The sequence below is a fragment of the Scyliorhinus canicula genome, unplaced genomic scaffold (assembly GCF_902713615.1).
Source record: "Scyliorhinus canicula unplaced genomic scaffold, sScyCan1.1, whole genome shotgun sequence".
In the NCBI taxonomy this organism is placed as follows: domain Eukaryota; kingdom Metazoa; phylum Chordata; class Chondrichthyes; order Carcharhiniformes; family Scyliorhinidae; genus Scyliorhinus; species Scyliorhinus canicula.
Genome location: NW_024055447.1, coordinates 957,109 through 965,591, shown reverse-complemented (window position 1 = coordinate 965,591; position 8,483 = coordinate 957,109).

Below are 8,483 nucleotides of genomic sequence, written 5' to 3'. Positions count from 1 at the left end.
AAGAGAATTCAGAATGTCCAATTCACCTAACAACACGTCTTTTGGAAGGAAACCGGAGCACCCAGCGGAATCCCACACAGATACGGAGAGAACGTGCAGATTCCACACAGACAGTAACCCAAGCCAGGAATCGAACCTGGGACCTCAGCACTGTGAAGAAACAGTGCTTACCGCTGTGCTACCGTGCCACCCCTTAATTGGAAGAAAGGAAACCTCCCTGATCAGTCCTGACTTCCTATTTCATTGGCAATCCCTTGGGACCGTGAATAAGTTCTGAGGTGGCTCGGCAGGAAATCTACCCTGGAAACCGGCCGCCATCGGTTGTAGGGTGGACGCACGCAGACACGGAGAGAATGTTCAAACTCCACATGGACAGTGACCCGGGGCCAGGAGCGAAACCGGGCCTTCGGTGCCTTGGAGAAGCAGTGCTAACCACTGCGCTACCGTACTGCCCTGAGCTTGGGGAGTCTTGTCCAGCCAGCAGGGTACATGTGTGGCCATTTTAGTGAAGGGATATTGGGTAGGTGGGCTTCAGGCCCCAGTGACCTGGAGAGAAAATGATGGACTCATTGATTTTATTCTCAGTCTGCAAACAGAAGCTGGAGAAGTAAACCCAGTCAGAGAAGTGGGAGAGGGAAAACTGGGAGTGGAGGAAATAAACTTAACTGCATTCTGCATTAGGAAGAGGGATGGGGAACAAAAATGTTCCACTGAAACTGGAATTTCTGTTTTGAATTTCTATCCAGGACTTACAATAATGACATTTGTCAACTCCTTTTACAGGATATTAGAAGAGGATTCAAGATCTGACAGAGCTATTTGATGCATCACGTTTTTTATATGGAAGGAGAAATGTTTGTTCTGTCTGGGAAAAGATTTCAAACATCAGTGTGACTGGAAAAGCCCCGAGACACACTCACCCGAGTGAGGGTGTTCCAGTAGGTGGACTGTGGAAAGAGTTTTAACCAGTTGCACAGCCTGAAAAATATTCACAGCAGGAGAAACATGTATTTTGTGTGGACGACGATTTAACTGACCTTTCAACCTGGAGAGACACAAGGACTCTGGCACCATGGAGAAACGATGGAAATGTGCGGACTGTGGGAAGGGATTCAATTGGCCATCCCAGCTGGAAATTCATCGACGCAGTTACACTGGGATGAGGCCGTTCACCTGTTCCATGTGTGGGAAGGGATTCAGAGAGTCATCCAACCTGCTGCAACACCAGCGAGTTCACACTGACCTGAAACCTTTTAAATGCCCAGGCTGCGGGAAGTGCTATAAAAGTTCTGGGGACCTGATGTCCCATCAACGTGTTCACACTGACGAGAGACCATTCAAGTGCTCTCACTGCGGGACTGGGTTCAGGAAATCATCTGAACTGACTGTACACCAGCGAATTCACACTGGGGAGAGGCCGTTCACCTGCTCCATGTGTGGGAAGGGCTTCATTAATTCATCCAACCTGCTGAGACACCAGCGTATTCACTCCGATATGAGAACTTATAAATGTCCTGATTGTGAGGAGAGCTTTAAAAGCAGCGACAATCTGCTGAGACATCGACGCACTCACAGTGGAAAGAGGCCATTCACCTGCTCCCTGTGTGGGAAGGAATTCACTCGATCAGCTACATTGCTGACACACCAGCGAGTTCACAGTGGAGAGAGGCCGTTCTCGTGCTCTGTATGTGGGAAGGGATTCACTTGTTCATCCCACCTGCTGAAACACCAACGCACTCACACTGGGGAGAGGCCATTCACCTGCTCCGAGTGTGGGAAGAGATTCACTGCTTCATCCCACCTGCTGACTCACCAACGCTCTCATACTGGGGAGAGACCGTTCACCTGCCCAGTGTGTGGGAAGGGATTCACTCAGTCGTCTAACCTGCTGACACACCAACGGGTTCACAGGTGACTGCAGTGATTGGATTCTTGTGTTATTGCTGCTGTAACCAAATTGAGGACTGAATGTGTGGGTTAATCCTGAGGTGTGTAAGAAATGTGTCCCAGCCGCTCTCTCTCTAGGGTTCAGAGCTACTAGACACAGAACAGAAGCTCCTTTACCACTGTGTTCAGAGTCAGGAAGGACAATGGTGAATAATGGAAACGTGCTGTCAAATCCGAGATTGGTGTAAAACTGGGACCTGTTCCTGACTGAAAGTGAAACAGCAGCTTTAAGTTTATAGTCTGAAACTTTATCATAAAATGTCCCAAGCTGTTTCACAGGTTATTAAACGTTTGATCAGGTGACATATGGCGCAGTGGCTCACACTGGGATGACGGCACTGAGGAGCTGGGTTTGAATCCCAGCCCTGGGTCACTGTCCGTGTGGAGTTTGCACATTCTCCCCGTGTGTGCGTGGGTCTCACCCCCACAACCCAAAGATGTGCAGGTTAGGTGGATTGGCCACGCTAAATTGTCCCTTCTGCTTGCCTTCTGAGGAAAGGTTGGAGAAGTTAGGTTTATATCTACTGGTGTTTAGAAGAGTAAACTGGGCGATCCTTTCAGATCCTGAGGGGTTTTACAAGGTGGGTGTGGAGAAGATGTTTCTTGCCGGAGAATCTAGAACTCAGGGTCACTATTTAAAATGAAGGGGTCACTCATTAAAGACGGAGCTGAGGAGATTTTATTTCTCTCCGTGGGGTGAGAGTCTCTGGAACCGGCATCTTCAAAAGACATTAAAGCAGAATCTTTGAATATCTTTAAGATAGAGTTAGATATGTTCTTGATCAACATGGAGATGAAAGGTTATCCAGTTGTGGGCAGGAATGTGCGTTGAGGTTACAATTAGATCAGTCGTTATCTTATTGAATGGCGGAGCAGACCCGAGGGGCCGAGTGGCCCATTCCTGCTCCTATTTCATATGTTTGAAGAATTGGAGGCTGTCTGAATTTCCAGAGACCGTGTCATGGAGAGAGTGGCTGCCTCCATGGAGTCCTCAAGCCCCATGTTTACCCTGCCTGCCGACGATGACAGGCCCGGGGCAACGGGGTTCACCGGCCACCATCCTGTGATGGGAGTCAGGACAGATCATGAGGCAGGGCTTCCTCCCCAGTGACAGGCCCAGGTTACCCAGCCAACCGGCTGCCATCTTGGCAGGAAGTAGTTTGCATGAGTGGCCAAACCTTTGTGAGGAAAGAGGGAGTGGGCGGGGCTTTGTGAGGAAAGAGGGAGTGGCCACACCTTTGTGAGGAAAGAGGGAGTGGCCACACCTTTGTGAGGAAAGAGGGAGTGGGCGGGGCTTTGTGAGGAAAGAGGGAGTGGGCGGGGCTTCAGGAACACACGGGTCTGAGCAGCATTTTAAAACAGAATTCACTTCCCCAGAGAGGAGGGAAGACTGGGTCACCGGCTGAGTTAGTAGCTCTGATATTTGATCCACTGGGCAGTCATAGGTTATGGGGACGGGGAGAGAAGTGGAATGAAGGGCAGAATCAGATCAGCCATAAGGGGCTGAATGGCCCACGCTGTTGCCGTTTCATATGACCTTATAAATCTGGCACTGTTCAGCGAGCAGGGCAAGTGTGTGACCATCTTGGTGAGGGAACAGACTGGGTGGAACTTCAACAACCCAGTGACCAGCGGAGAAAATGATTGAAGGAGAGTTTGTGAGACGGAGTTAAACCTTTGGGGAATCAAGAGAGGGGAAAAAAATACCCAACAGAAACGAGAATTGTCTGCTCTAAATTTCTGCCCTTTACTGACAGTGTAAACTTCTGTAAACTCCTTTTACAGGGTATCAGAAAGGGGGGATTTTAAGATCTTTAAGAATCATGCTACTCATCAGGTCTTGGATATCATTAACTTTGCAATGTGGAAGGAGAAATGTTTGTCTGTTCTGTCTGTGGGAAAAGATTTGAAACATCAGTGTGACTGGAAAAGCACCGAGACACCAGCTGGAAAACCATCGACACAGTCACACCAGTAAAAGGCCGTTCATGTGCTCCGTGTTTCTCATTCTCCTCCAGTCACACCAGCGAGTTCACACTGAGGAGATCTTTCAGCTGAATTTCCTGTGAAAAGAGGTTCAGGTGTTCATCTAACCTCACTACACACCAGCAAATTCACACTGGGGAGAGACCGTTAACCTGCTCCGTGTGTGGGAAGGGATTCACTCAGTCTACTACTCTGCTGATACATCAGTGAGTTCACACTGGGGAGTGACCGACAAACTGTTCCGTGCGTGGGAAGAGATTCACTCAGTTAAACAACATGCAAAGTCATACTAGTGTGAAGACATTCATATGCTCTGTGGGAATGGATTCAGTCACTCATGTAACTGGCTGACATACGAGAGAATTCACACCAGAGAGAGACCATTCACCTGCTGGAATGGATTCACTCGGTCACAACACCTGGTGACACACCAGCAAGAACATAAGTGACTGCGGTGTTGGGATTCTGCTGTTAATCACATCCAGGATTGACAGTCTGACAATATTTACTTTCTTCCTTCTAATGTTAACTGACTTGTGTTTAATATTCCAGATATATCGCTGATTTTTGTGATGGCAGTGTCCATTTTAAAAACATCGTCTGTGATCTTACACCGCAATTCAAGAACTTCCAAAGGAAAAGTGAACAATAAAATTATTAATTTTTACTCCACTCCTAAATTGGTCTTTTGTATAAACTCTACAATTCAGTGGCTGAACACGTCCTCTGATTAACATCTTCAATTAGAAAATACTGTGGGCACGGTAGCGGCGGTTAGCACAGTTGCTTCACAGTGCCAGGGACCCGGGTTCAATTCCCGGCTTGGGTCACTCTGTGTGGAGTCTGCATGTTCTCCCTGTGTCTGTGTGGGTTTCCTCCGGGTGCTCCAATATCCCCCGACAAGTCCTGAAAGATGTGTTTGTTAGGTGAATTGGACATTCTGAATTCTCCCTCGGTGTACCCAAACAGGCGCCAGAACGTGGTGACGTGGGGCTTTTCCAGTAACTTCATTGCAATGTTAATGTAAGCCTACTTGTGACAATAAAATTTTATTTTTTAATATTTTCCTGTTAAAAGTTTATTGATGAAACAGAACGTGGTTAAAAAAAAACAGAAACTTAGTTGAGGATCAAAGACAACCAGAGTAACAGGATGTTCACAATGTTCTGGGTCCCAAATATTTTCCCTGCGGCTCCTCTGTACCCTGTTCCCGTGACTCCCCGCTTTGGACACGGGGGCACTGAACCCTGGGGGTCGCATCACCATCAGCCCCGGTCATCCTCGCCCCTGAACCCTGATTGGTTGGAGGTGCAGTTTCCAGTCAGTCCTCCAGCACCTTCCTGTCTCTATTAATGACGCCCATGGCAGTTCCCCATCTGGGAACATGTCCCGTTATTCTCAGCTAAATTCAGCCCTCAGCTCCATCACCTGGCTGTCAGTGACACGAGCAATAGAGACAGAAAGGTGCCCGAGGCTCAAATAGGACAACATTTGTGGATCAGGATCTCCGTAAACGTCAGCAACTTCTTAGAAAAAAAATCAAATTCTAAGTGAACACAAAGAGACTTCAAGTTTCATGACGTTTATTGCAACAAATAAATTAGAAGCTACTTTAACTCGGAAACCTACACAGTAAACTATAAAATAGAACTTTGCCCTTTTACACAATCTAAAATCGCACGCCACGATTACAGTTTACTCTGCCCTGGAAGTCAAAACTTAATTGTTTTAGAACCTGTCCAAAGTGATGATTCATTCCCAAGGATTTACTTCCATTCTTTTCTTTTTGCCGTCTGGCAGCCTTGAATCCCAGAATTGTCTTTCACAGCGAAAGATTAGCCAGCTGCCAGAAAACCGAGAGGAGGCACAAATAGGCCATTTTCTGGCTGGCAAGATGTAATGAGTGGTGTGTCACAGGGATCAGTGCTGGAGACTCAACGTTTTACAATTTATATCAATGACTGATGACGGGGCCAAAGGTTTGCTGAGGAAGTATAGGCACTGTTGTGCTTTCTTGACCGTAGCGTCGATGTGTGTGCACCAGGACAGATTGTTGGTGATGTGCACACCTAGAAATTTGAAGCTGTCAACCATCTCCACCTCGACACCATTGATGCAGACAGGGGTGTGTACGACACTTCCTGAAGTCAATGACCAGCTCGTCAGTTTTGCTGATGTTGAGGGAGAGATTGATGTCATTGAACCACTCCACTAGGTTCTGTCTCCCTACTGTACTCTGACCCATCGGTGTTCAAGATCACAACAGTAGGGGTAGTGTGGGACATGGTATTAATCGGAGATTAGAGAAGTATGTAGCATGGGTAAAACAGTAATGGGTGACTTCAATCTGCATAAAGACTGGGTTAACCTAATGGACACTGATGCTGTGGAGGACAAGTTTCTGGAGTGTCTTAGGGACATTTATCTACAGCAGTAAATTGAGGAACCGACTAGAGAACAGGCTTTGCAGATCTAATATTGTGCAATGATAAAGGGCTAATTGATAATCGCGCTGAAAACAACCTTTAGGGAGGAGTGACCAGAATATTGAATGAGGTATTCTAATCCGAAGCCAGGGTATTAATTTGAATGAAATTATGAAGGTAGAAGGGATAAATTAGCTGAGGTGGATTGGGGTAAATACATTAAACGGTGTGACAGTCCACAGGCAATGGATAGACTTTTAATAATTATTAAACAGTTTACATTCCTTCACGGCACAAGAACCCCAAAAGGTCAGAGAACCGTGACTACCAGAGGAAGTGAAGTTTTGTATAAGATTGAAAGAAAAGGCCGATAAAGTTATCAGAAATAGGAATAAATCTGAGGATTGGGAGGATTTTAGAATACAGCAAAGGACCAAAAGACTGAGAAAGCGAGGGAGAACAGAATATGAATGTGAACCAGCAAAATAAATAAAAATGAACTGTAAAAGTTCCGGTACAGGTACGTAAAAAGGAAACGTTTTGCTAAGACAAAGGATTGTCCGACACAGATAGGAGAATTTATCGGGCAGCACGGTAACATAATGGTTAGCACAGTACCAGCACAGCACCAGAGTCCCAGGTTCGATCCCCTGCTGGGTCACTGTCTGTGCTGAGTCTGCACGTTCTCCCCGTGTCTGTGTGGGTTTCCTCCCACAGTTCAAAGACGTGCAGGTTAGGTGGATTAGCCACGTTAAATTGCCCTTAGTGTCCAAAAAGGTTAGGAGGGATTATTGGGTTTGGGTAGAAGTGAGGGCTTACGTGGGTCGGTGCAGACTCGAAAGGCCGAATGGTCTCCTTCTGCATCGTATGGTCTATAATGAGGAATAGAGATCTCCACAGCCACATCGTTCAACACTCTGGGATGCAGATCATCAGTTTTTGGGGATTTATTCACTTTCAACCCCATTAATGTCTCCAGTACGACATTTTCACCAATACTAATCTCTGCCAGTCCCGTGGTTCTCTGGTGTTTTGGGGACAGTTTCTGTATCTTCCTCTGTGAAGACAGACACACGTTGTTTAGTTTCTCTGCATTTCCTTACTCCCCATTATAAACTCTCCTGTCTCTGCCTGGAATGGACCCACATTGGTCTTTGCTAATCTTTTCCTTTTCACATTCCTGTAGAAGCTTTTCCAGTTGGTTTTTATGTTTCTCGCCAGTTTGCTCTCATCAGTTTTTTGATCCTCCTTTGCTGAATTCTAATGGATCTCATGGAATCTTTAACTTTTCTTGTTCGCCGAGATTGAATCATTTTTTATGTTGGATTGTTGTTCCTTAAAGGAATCTATATTTGTTGTTTATGTGCAAAATACAAATTGCAAAAATCCCAGAGGACCATAGGCTGCTCTCCCCTTTGACAGAGAGAGAGCTGACTGGAGGTGATTTAACCCGAGGGTCAGCACACCTCAGGCGATGGGCCTGGTTGAGAAGGCTGGGCCTTCATGGATAAACCCAGCCAGTATGGGAGTTGAATCCTCTCTGTTGGCCTTGCTCTGCATCACAAACCGGTCGTCCAGCCAACTGAGCTAACCGACCCCCTGATAAATATGTAATAATTGCTTGAATATTAGGTATTCCCTGTACCAATCAGTTTCCCAGGCGACCTCAGACAACTTGCCCCTCATACCCTGATAGTTTTCTTCTGTGAGAAACACCCAGATAAATTAAACAAAAGAACCATGTAACCACCAGGGCCCATCTCCATGGCAACATGGCTTTGGGGGTTCCAAACAGAAATAGCAACTAAATATCTTCACACTTCCAAACACCCTTTCACTCTGTGATCCTTGTGCAATTTGAAGCCAGGTATCAGCGACAAGGCTCAAAGAGCATCAGCCCACTGGAGGCAAAGTGGTGAGACCGGCCAGTCCAGCAGAAAGAAACCCTCCGACCATCCCCACTGACCACCTGTCAGAATGAACAAAATGCAGTCCTGGCTGTAGAGCAGAAACAATAACAGCAGAATCCAACCCCTGTAATAGATTGTGAAATTGTTGGTGTCACAGCAGGTGTGGTGCAACATGCAATCCCGTCTCACATTGAGGGGTGAATGGCCTCTCCCC